Genomic DNA, 12,492 nt, shown 5'->3' with positions numbered 1-12,492 from the left:
CCAGAAAAAGAAGCGCAATCTGGCAGCGGTTGCCTTCATAATTGAGCCATCGCGGCTCAAAAACACACTGGCGAGGCCTCTTCCTCTCCGCGCATTAATGGGATGCTCGGCTGCGCTCGGCTCTGTTTTTTAAAGTAAGCGGCGACACGCTGTCAACATTGCACTGAGTCACCGTAATTATAGCAAGGTCTACCCTTGTATTTCTGAGCGGGTTGTTCTTGTTCACAAGAGCATCCTCATGTGACTGCAGTCATCTCTGCCTCCGTCAGCCGCGCAACATGTACACAACCACAGCCTGGCATACAAATCAGCCAACGCTACACTCACCTTCAAATCAGTAGTCGAGTGAGAAAAAAACACCAAGATTCCCAGACTATTGATTTCCAGCCCAGATACTGTACCTGCGTTTTTCGGGAGATGTGGCTCGAACAGCAGGGAGAATATGAGTAATTTGAAACAAAATTTGATTTGTTCCAAGAGTGCCAGACAAAATGATGATAATATCAGCCAAATTGGGCGCATAATTATTTTCATCACAATCACATCAAATGGAACCTACTTGAAGCACACGGGAGTAAACGCCGTGATCAAATTATTTTTTTTTCGTGAGTGCAAATTAGTTGAGAAGTGTGAAGGATGCGCTGACAGTTGTTTATTGGACTCTGAACCGAGCAGTGGCTCGGGGTTCAACGCAGACGGCGTGTGGGACGAGCGGCCGTCCCCGGTGATGTTTCCCACAACAGGCATCGGTTCAGCGGCGTGAGGCTCCGCGGGGGCCGAACCTGACGCTCCATATGGCGCTGCAGAGGAAAAGTGGCTGACTCAGGCTTGTGCACATCCTCTGCACGTGAATGCGACCAACCTGACATCACACACATCAACCCGCACATTCCCCTTTTTTTTGTCTCTTTCGTCCATTTTTCTCAATTCATCAAAGCAACGCGAATCCTACAACTGTGTGAGACAGGAAGAAGCTGCGTTCGGCAGCGTTAGTCACTATGTTCACCTTCTGTGTGCAGTAGAGCTCATTCTAAATACTCTCAGCTTGATCGGGCTGCAGACGGTGTCGGTCGTGGAGTCTCTTATTGGAGGTCCGTCTGGAGCAACGTGAAGAATTCCTACAGCGGGAATGTTTTCAGACTATAAAGAACATCTGGAGACACGTGCTCCACAGCCGCGCTGCTCGCTGACATTAGCATCCTTTTCAAGGTGTGCATAGACCTCGGCAGGGAGCGGAGTTGTAACATCAAGCACAGGTAAGTAGTAGCAACAACGCCGCTCCGAAGGCGTCTAAGAGGAAACGGGGGGAGCGGAGAAGCTAAACATATGGCAGACAGCTGGTTCAAAACACAGTCGAGCCGGGAAGGCGGATTTTTTTTGTTCTGGATTTCCAGCGTCTGCACCTGCGGTGGCTTTATGGATGCCGGCTACATTAGCCTCAGGCTAGAAGCTGTTTCATTGTCGACAGCTCATCAGGATGAGTGACAAGTGTGGGGGTGGGAACTTGACCAGCGGAGGAGGAGGAGGGCAAAACTAACAATACATTTTCTACCTCAAAGTGAAAACTTGCATATTGTGGCTATAACTTGGAACCGGCTGTCACTGGAAAAAAAAAAAAACAAAAAACCTCTCCTGCCTGATGGAGCTTCAAAATAGGTGACAGGCCGCAGCCAGTACTCGGCTTCTGCTCCGGTGTTCTCATGCACAGACACTGGTTTTAGAGACACTAACAGACGCATTTGCTTCCGTCAATAGCTTTTATTACTATTTTTAACAATCAGCCTCAGTGTGAGTCTGTCTGTTTTCTGAGCAGATGGAGCCTAAAGATCATCAGCGACCTCGCCTTCATCAACGCACACGTTTAAAGAACGCTCTTTCTGCTCTGGAACGCGTTCTGCTCCATTAAAAGTCAAAAGCAGGGTCTGGACATCACTATGATGTCACTATGAGTGAGTTTTTCTGTGCAGCTCACTGTTGTGCGTCGCTGCCGAGGGCCCTTTTTTTAGAGTCACACGGCGAAGGGAAACCCCGGCTTTTCCCCCTTCGCAACACGACGCGACGCGACTGAAAGCGGAGCCTCGCCCTCGGACGTTCCTGGATCAACGAGGTGCCTCCGATCTCGACCCTCAGATGTGGATAAGTGCGAAGGAGCGGCGGCAAATTGCCTCCCGTGTGCAGCACTAACTTGTTTATAGCTGCTGGGCCTTTTGGAGGCCGCGTGGGGACGCGACAGCAATATTCGCGCGCCGGTGTGTGCGTGCATTTATTTGCCGCGAGGGCGGGGCATCGGGGTCACTGTGCAATTTAGTGAGATACCAAGTGGAGCCGGCGGTAAAAAAAAAAAAACAGCAGGGAGAAAACAATATGAAGGCAGGGAGTGCCGCCTCAGCGCTTTTCCGTTGTTGTTTTATTTTTGTCCAAACAGGAACGCAGAGGATTTCAACAATGCTGACAACTGTTTGGTTGACGGAGTCACTGGAGAAAACTGTAAAAGAAGAGGAAGCGGCGCCACATCTTATCACGGCAGCCCTGACACTTTTACAATATGGAGGAGTCCAGATTGTAATGGAGTGCTGTGTTTGCAGAGAGGACACCGGCTTATTGCTTCTCATCATGGTGGCGCATTGCTGAGCAATTAAAAAGCCATCAACTGACTCCCAACTAATTACCTACAGTGTCATCTAACCTTGTTGCTGATATTAAATAAAGTACTTGTCTGTAAAACGAGGTGAACAGAGCAAAAGCTCACTCGTAATACGCGTTCTGCCCCGAATCGCACGCCGATACAAATGAACGCTCAGGCGACGCCGCGGGAGCAGCGGGTTCCTCTCCCCCCCATTCCTCACTGTAACGAAAGGTAATAAAACTCACCGGGTCCGACCGGATGAACGTCACGGGATTAAAGTTGAGTTTGCGCCAGTTGTGTACAGTAGCATGTCGGCATAGAAGCAATCATCTCTGGAAATAATGTGGCGCAATTAGGCGAGAAAGCACCTTTTTTAATTGTTAACATTATTATTATTATCCAAACCTAATGTATACACCAGCCTCATCCCTGGAGTCCTGAAACTCATAATCAGCCATTTTCCTCTGGATGATTTTGATGTTTTAACTGAGAAAAGGCTGTAAAATCTCCCCTGGGTGGAACTGTGTTCAGCAAGTGAGTGAAAGGAAGAAGACACTATATACGATGAGCAGAGAGGAGCACTGGCTGGAGGTGAGGTAGGAAGGTTCATCCGTTCACCCGGCTTCTGAAACAAAGCTGAGCTTCGCCACCACTGAGCGCCGGACGCACGGCATCCTCGCCGTCCGTTTCCCCGTGAGCGCGACTTCAAAGATGGCCGGCGGCACGCCGCGTTTGCTGCACATGCCTCCGCATCGCAGGTGTCTGTCACCGGTCCAATTTTTATGTTAAACTACACCTGCTGCCGTGTGGGAGGCAGGGAGCTTGGTGTCCTATTTTTTTTCTTTCTTTTCACTTTTAAAGGCCAAAGACAGAAAAAAACATCAAAATACCCTGCGTGAGGAAGTGATTAATCAGAGTTTAGGCCCATTTTTAACCCGAGGAATCCTTTATCAAGGATGTGAACTACTGTACGCTAATGTCGCACCATATTAGCCTAAATGCCTTTGATAGGGATAATTATCTCCTGGGTCAATGTGGATGAGCCCAGTTACAGTATACACAATGCCCAGCCTTGTTCTCACGCCAGTATGACTGTGTTTCATCGGGTCCTGTACCACCTACTAACATCAGCGCCTTTCAAAGGCCCTGTGCTCTTATCTGTGGCACAGTGCTGACGGAGCAGCCCGGCTCCTCGCTGCTGTTGGGCAGTAGAATCAGTTCCACTGAATAATGAAGTAGACTGTGTACCCAGTGTTCTAATTAAAACCCACGGTCATTCATCTGTCTAATTGATACAGTGCCTCGCAGTGTAATTCTGTCCCAAATGGACCATTTTAGTCCGTGTTCTCTGCGTTACGAGCCTCCGCTGAGCGGAACGGCTCCACGCCAAACACGCCTCATCTGGAGCATCACGTCCCCTCATGCACGCTCACTTATGCACCTTCTCTCATGAAAACAAACACCACGGCCCACGCGGAAGCGGGTCAGTATGGAAAACGGTCAAGTACTGGTCCCAAATGCAAGCGTGACCATAGAAGTAGGAGGCAAACAATGATTTGATCATTGGATTTGATGGTATGTTACTGTATCTATCTGATATTAGAATGAACAGTGTGTCTAAGTGTCCTCCCATCATTCTGGTAGAGTGCCCAGTCCCGGTCCTCCAGAGCTACTGCCCTGCTGGTTTTCCAACTCTCTCCTAATTACCTTGATCAGGTGTGTCAATTAGCTGGTGATGGACTGAACACACCTGAGCTACTGTAGGTACAAATAATCAGTATCAGCTCTCGAGGACTCTGCACCCCTGTGGCAGAGTACTACACTTCTTTCATCACATACTGTACTATGACACTTTTCAGGTACAATAATGTTAATGTAGTTTGACTCGATGCAATAGATCAGTCATGTCACAAGAGTTGGTCAGAACTGTCTAAGTAACTAACTGGTCCTGTAGCTCAAAGGTTAGAGTGTTGAGTTCTGCATTTAGAATTGGAGGTTTGATTTCCACTTTTGGCTGCTAATCATAACCTAATCAAATCTGAAGTAGTTATATTAACATGGATGACATCATACACTCTACTTTATACTGTATTAGTCTTTCTTTGCTTAGTTCCCAGTGATGAAGTTGGTTCATTGGCAACGGACAACAAACACAAAGTACCATAAAGTAAAGTCGTGGGTTCGAGTCCCACTGAATGTATGTCTGAAATGTGTGTGTGTGTTTGGGAAGTAAAACAAAACAAAGCTCAAAATTCAATAAGCAAACAAAACACAAAAACACAAAACTAAACTAAATTGTGTAATTTCCACAAACTTGCGTCATTGTGGATTCTCCCGATCATCAGCTTAAAGGTAAGAATCAAGTAAATGAAGCTAGCTTACATGTAGCTTGAAAAAGCTGTTATTAACAAATGCTAAAATATATATTTATTGCAGACTTCATACTATGCTTTGACAGTTTTTTCATCACATACTACAATATGTCATGTTTTTGTCGTATACATTGACAATTTTTTTAACCACATACTACAACATAATAAAGAGATGTTCTGGTCGGTTTATTACTCCACTGTCTGTTCTTGCGTGTTACTAGTGGTTTGATTCATGATACTGCACCAGGTTTAACGAGTTATTTTTATAGAAATTACTGTGATCATAAACATTAGTCTTACATAAACCCGGGTTACAGTGGTAAGTAGCTGCTAGACAGAAATACAGATTTGTATTCCTCACGCACAGAAGCAGGCCTTTTGTACACAGCATGCTTTACAGGAAGAAATGCTGTTCAGCCCAGAGAAAGGAGAGTAGTGACACATTTTCAGCACCGGTGACAAGCCTGGTGCTTCCCCGGAGGAGGCATATACCTAAAATATCCCCCAAATATATTACAACGCATTAAGTAGAAATGCTTGGTGAATACAGACAAACAGTATACGCAGAAAGTATAGGCATTAGTTTAATAATGCAGAACCTGGAGATAAGGGGATTATGTAGAAGGCGCTGACACCTTAACGGCTGTTTCATATCTATGCTGCAATCAATGACTGAGGATTATTGGGATGATATGTTTGTCATGCTCAGGTTTGGCTTTTTACGTTTAACAAGGAATTTTTCAAATGGAAAGTAAGACGTCTTTGCTCTTGCTGTAAGTAAAGTCAGAGGAAAAAGCTCAAATAATAAAGCTCATATGTCTTTGCTCTAATAAGAGAACACAGTGAACAACTTAAAATAACTTTGTATTCCTCTGGGGGAAGCTGAAATGTGTGATAATGTACTAATGATGAATAATTGTGTCACAGTAGGGTGTTTTTTTTCTGTTGTCTGAAAAATGGCGTTCAAACAATAATCGGAAATAAAATAGGCCGACGCAGCTGAAGGACTGAAGGCGGTGGGTGAAGGCATCACTGCAGATGACCTTCTCTACGAGGCCAACGCCGTGGATCACTGCCTTGATTTGCAGCAAACAAACGTCTGCTTTTGAGGCTTGAGGTCTGTCGCTTGTTCATTTGAGGCAACAATAAGAAATGCCAGACTTTATGCAGAATACTAAAGTCAAGCAGTGGCACCTGTTAGCCATTAAGTACCTGTTCATGGCAAACCTTACGGCCCCTGAAGGACTTACTTACAGCTATTCGTTCACCAGATTAAAATCTGCCGTGCACTTATAGCGGAGGGTCGGCAGTAAATAAGAGGTAACAGCTAAATAAGCGCGCGACTTTCTTAACCTGCCTGCGTTGTGTCACGGCACACAGCACTTGTTCCACATTTAAAATGATATAATTAGATACAAGAAGTGCAAGAAAGCCATTACCTGTCTGAGGCGGCGCTGCCTCTTAAGGCTGGGAAACCATTGCAGTCGTCTGAAATGGCATCAGAGAGATTTAACTTGCGTCCCTAAAGGGCCCCGTGCGTCTGTTTAATCTGAGCCGTGGAAAAAAAAACAATGGCCGTGGTTCCTGTGCTATTACACTAGTAAGATTCAACTTTAAAGCAAAGGATAAATCCCGACCTTAGTATCTGAGCCTAGATGTCATACAGTGTGTAATTCAAATGTTTAATCTCCTAACATCTCAGCAGTGAAGTAATACTCCTCCGGTCCACAAACACTCATATAACCACAGAAGCTTTTCTCATACAGAACATATAATACACATTAAAACAAGCAAGGGGTGAGTTGTAATGCCACATTGTTTTTCCCTCTATATCTTTAAACATGGCTTTAAAATAACAACTATTACTCATTTTATAAAACTGATTAAAAAGCTAAAACGTGTCTTGAAACGCGCGTCGCCTGAATGCACCGCCGCGGTTGGCTTGTTTACAGCCTATGCGGGTTCTCTCCTGCACTGTAATCCCGCTGGAATGCAAGACACCGCTCATTGTGCTGTAAATCTGAAAAAGTGCTGACGCGTCCTGTCGCCCGCATTAACGGAGAGCAGCGCGTGGTCATGGTCAGTTTACTCAGCAGCCGTGTTCAATCAATGAATTGACTCTGTGGGAATAGAGTTAAAATAATCATAGAAATAGCGAATGCATCAAGCTTATAATGATAAAGATTAAGCCATAATACGTCTAATCAGAGTTGGCATTCACTGTATGTTGATCTATTGTTCAGGTGTTGGGAAAGATCTCCTGAGATCCTCATATACAGTAGTAAAACATTAACATGCAAACACGTGAAGAAGCACATTCAGCGTGTTAAAAAACACATCTGTCAGTCATCTCAGGCTCTGAGGCATGACATCTCCCAGTGAGCGGCCTATGTTAAATTCCACTGTACAAATACTCGGATGTGTTCAATTACCCATGATGCACATCTCATCTCTTTCATTTTTTAAATGTCACTTTATTATAAGCAATGCTCATGTTGATCTGTGCTCATAAATCACTTGTAGCCAGAGGTGGCCTGGAAGCTAACACGCTGCTTTGGGGTTAGGTAGGAGCTCATCCATAATATCCCAGGATGCAGAGTGGGGAGTTGTGGGCACGGGATGTTGCTTCTGTTAAAATGGCCCGCGCTGCAGGGGGCACGTGTTTACTGACAGCCCCACAGAGGCTGCGAACAATCACCTGCTACCGCGCGTTCCTTTAGGGGCTGTGCTGATACATTAATGCATGGAGCTTCAGCTCATTATTCACTGACTCAGGGGAAAAACGGTTGGGATGGGGGCCACTGCATGGGCAAACGGGGACCGGATCACCTTTGAGCATAGCAGGTGATATGAAGCCAAAGGGAACCGGGCCCATGGAGACGGTGCTGGGTCTTTGTGTCGAGCAAAGCAGATAACGTGTATAAATTTAGCTTAAAATGTTCCGATTGGTTTATAATGAAAGTTTAATGAGCGGACTTTGTTCACCAGTGAGGGAGAATAAAGAAAACGGCCTTCTATGAATTCACAGCAAATACGATGCCAATAAATAAATGATTATAAATCTAAAAAGACATGAATCAAATGCAGTTCAGCACCTTGGAGACATTTGGAGACGATCCTTGGAACGTGTCAATAGTTAGTCTCTCTTGAAATGGAAAAAATGTTATTGACCGATGCTCAGACGTGTCGATCCATACTAATCAAAGAGTAATTAAATATTGTAAATACACTAAAACTCACCTCAGGCTGATTATTAGTTATCCACGTTCATCAAGCTGTTCCTGCTCAGTCGCTTCTACATTTCCAGCTCTCTGCTTGTTTGCAGCCCCTCTGCATACAGCGTGTTGACACGTCTGAAGCTCCTCTCACAAACTCAGAGACATCATCGCTGTCAGAAACTCCTGATATCTCTGACTTGGAAGTGCAAGTTCGAGGCTGACATGAACCGAATCTAATGATTTTTCTACTCGGCTGCTTGAAATTATAGTTTTAGAGATATGATCTGATGCGATGTGACATGAATGCAGCCTTATGGTGAAACCTATGTGTTGTTAGTGGTACCAGGGGAGCGCTGGTCACCGGCCAGCGTTCCCATCACTGCACATGCCTCTGCACTCAGGCTTACTAAACTAATATCTTTAATTTTCTCCATAATTCTTAAGAAATTGCTTGAAGTGCTCACGGTGCTGAGCATTTGAAACCCCCCTCCTGAGTCGACTGAGCGGTGGAGCGATTGAGCGCCGCATCCCCTTGTGTGTCCTGGAAAAATGTCTTTGTTTGCAACATCAAAGTGAAAACTATGTAAAATAAGATTAAAGAGTGAGGGAGACGAAGCAGAAGGAAACACAGGCTGGATGAATATAACATCCATATCCTCTGACTTCAGCTTCATTGACATTATATGAGCGGAGCGAGGACTTCAAAGGGAGGCGATCGATGGGACAGAATCCAGGGTATTATGTTGACTCTTGCAGCTGGCATCAACAAATTAAAGGAAGAGGCGATCGATGGGACAGAATCCAGGGTATTATGTTGACTCTTGCAGCTGGCATCAACAAATTAAAGGAAGAGGTGAATGATGCTTTCATCCCTTCTCCTCGTACCTACAGAATACACAGCGTTTCATATAGTTCATATATAGCATCACTCTTGCATACTTTTATCCTGCATCTAAGGGGTCGTGTAATGTTGGCATCTAATGAGTCACTAGAACTGTAGACTGTTCTTGTTTTTCACCAAGGTGAACTGAACCCTGAGCGCGATGTGCAAACGGTGGATTTCACTCCTTGTGGTAGAGCTTAAAATATTCATAACTCATACACAGCGCTTTCAGCTCCGCGAGGGGAGCGCACGGTAGCGGCGACGCGCCTCCTGAAAAAGGCCCGCGTGCGAAGCGGGAAAGCGGCGCCACGTTCCGAAATGATGTTTATAAATCACAGCGGCAGGTTGGCAGAGAATTCCATGAATGGATTGAGCATCAGTCCACGAGCAAACACGGCCTTCGCACACGAAGAAGCTCATGTTTGATCAAGTCATGAGAAGAGTTCAGTGGGATAAAATGTTTCTGTGGTTTGGAAATGTTGTGTTTGCACTAATATTAAGGATGTTGCAAATAAAAGTTGTCCTGCTTCACGCAACGTTTGGGACCACACGTCTGCTGGCCACGAACACGTACAAACTCTTCAGCTTCAAGTGGAAAAGCCAGAAGAGTCAGAAACGGGATCGTGTTGCAAAGGTGAATATTTTAAGGCATCGCATGAAGATAATTCCTTTTATCTGTCTCGCCGTTTCACGCATGAAACGACGTGAGCTACGAGTCAAAGTCGTCGCGACGGCATCAAAGTCTGGGCTAATGGTTAAACTCGGCACAGAGTGCATTTCCCTGCTGAGCTATTCTGCACTTTCATCTTTGTTTTGTGTGGCTGTTCCTGTCTTTAATAGTCTGAGTCCTCTGGAATCATAAGTGCCTTTAAGGGCTCTTTGAGTCTCCTGCATGAATACCATAGGCCAGGTGTGCTGTTTAAGGTACTTAAGCAATTAGATTTGCGAAGAGAGCACATATTTGACTTTAAAAATACGTATAATTAGCCCTTTGCAAGGCTGGCTGTTTAGATATGCGATGGTTTTACTAATGAATGTCACCACTAGAGAACCACTGAGCGAGTATAACTAAAAGCCTCCAGCAGTCTGTTCACCCGCTTATTAATAACCATGATCAGGGTTTTGGGCTCAATGTGGTCGTCCTTTGTTCTGCAAAAACCACGGTATCCTAAAAAGTGCATTGAACACGTCTCTGGGCTCATGATTACAAGGTTCGTTCTGAAGTCGAAGCGTTTGTTCCTGAGCTGTTTTTTATTTTTTGTATTTATCATTTCATAGTTTGTGAGACATGTCAAAGCATCACTGAGAAACGACAGAATAAGGATGTGGAAAACACAAAAATACTATTCTGTCTATTGATATTTTTCAAAAAATGTTGCTGGTGTAAAGCTGGTTACATTACAAAAGCTTAGTGCTATCAGTCAGTCAACCATGTTTTCAGTATATGCTGCAGAAAATAAGACAATGTAGCTGATCAATACTACCCCCCACCTCCACCCCAGCAATTAAATGCATTTGCCCCGAGGGTTCCAGTGGGTTGTCCTGATCCAGCACCGGTGCTTTGTCTCTGAGTGAACATGGACACACACGCTGCCCACAGATCTGCCCTCTACAGCACTGGCATCATGCTTCTCAATGCACGGACAGTGTGGATGAAAACCAAGGGAGGAAGACTTTTAATGCCTCTCCAACAAGAACGCTGCATGTGCACTTATTGTGCTGTGCTCTAATCCACTTCCACAGCTCATTGTTGAAAGGCTCATAAGCAGACGGGCTTTGGATCAGTGCGGAGAAAACGGTGCAATGTTTAAAAATGTAAACTCGCCTGCAAAGAAAAAAAACACACATCAGGTCCAAGCAATCAGCTTAGTCTATTTTTGAAGCACTATCATAAAAGGTAGAAGGTTAAATGTGACTGTGTATTGAAGTTAGGAGACTCATTTGAAAATGGACCCAAAGAACATGACGCATCAAAGCTGTTTCAGATGTGAGTCTGAACCAGGAAGCAGCTGAAATCACATCTTTAATCTACATCTACACGTTCGGTATCACACTTGCTAAACGGGTCACGTCGTTTTTTCTCCCCTGCTCAATCGGTTCCAAAAGAAATGTGATCCAATATGAGAAAATGCTATTTAATGAAGCGTCTCCGTGCGCGGCCCACAAGACCGGGATGCAGATGACTGTAATGAAAAAGCTGCTCAGAGACGAACGTCACCAAAATGCAGATGATGGCTTAAAAGCTGTTAAAAGTGAGTTTAATTCATCACGCTCTATTACAGCGTGTACAAGCTTTCATGATCAAGGCAATGACCCGTTTTCCCAAACAACCACACAGCATGTGGTTGGAGCACGCTGCGGGAGTGGGAATGTATTGGTCTTGATTCACGGAGCAGTGCAGAAGCGTCTGCAGCCTGCTCTGCTGTAATAACACCTAATCTCCAACCTGATCCGTCTCTGAGTAATTGAAGATTTCGCTCACTTCTCACATTTACAATTCTTTGGGTATTAAATCTAAATGGGATGCGCATGGTTTTGACTGATGGGACAGTTTAAGGGCCTGATCGCTACACCCCCCCCGTCTCCCCTGTTCTTTGTTTTCACGCTGCTCCTAGCGGAGGTTTCCCCTTTTCGAGTGTCGTGTCAAGCGCAGCCCTTTGAAAACTCCGTGGCTTCTGTTAAAGAGCCGAGTTTCAACGTTCTGCCTCGCGGCTTTTAAACTGGTGGGTTTTAGTCAGATCCAAACCTTGTGTGCCGTCGCGTCTTGGCGGAGACTCTTCAAAGGCATTTCCTCGTGCCATTGTCTCCAGGTTCATTTCTCTGCTCCTTTTAGATAATGACTCCATGTCTTCTTCCGCCACAGACTCTTTTACACAGACTCCGTGAATTCAGACGCCGGATCAACATCCGCTCTGTGTCCAGGATGACAAGTAACTTTAGACGCCACAGGCGGAACACAAAGCGCCTGTGCCAAGATCCTCGTCCTTTAAATGATTCAGTTTGCCAGTCGCTTAGATTCACCTGCCACATATTGAATTCATATCGAGCTGGGGAAAAAAAACAAGAATATACTGAGCACGTGTGGAATGTGGGGCTGCTTTTTTATGTATCGTATACTGTCAAAGAGGAGAGTGGGAAATGGATTATAAAGTGATGAAAGCGCTTGGAAAAACAAGCCAGGCTCCGTCTGGATGGGCAGGAATACAGTATATTAACACGGATCGCACCACCAGTGTCCTTTAAAGCCGCCCATTGAAGTCGGCGCATCATAATGCGCCTGACACGTGGCTCAGATCGCTCTTCTTTCATGTTTGGTGGAGTTAATATTGATGCCGTACTCTGGGAGGGTCTTTTCCCACCGGCCGGTCGTTTGTGTTTGCAACGCTGTCATCA

The sequence above is a fragment of the Betta splendens genome, chromosome 15 (genome assembly GCF_900634795.4).
Source record: "Betta splendens chromosome 15, fBetSpl5.4, whole genome shotgun sequence".
In the NCBI taxonomy this organism is placed as follows: Eukaryota; Metazoa; Chordata; class Actinopteri; order Anabantiformes; family Osphronemidae; genus Betta; species Betta splendens.
Note: the sequence above shows the minus strand (reverse complement) of the source record.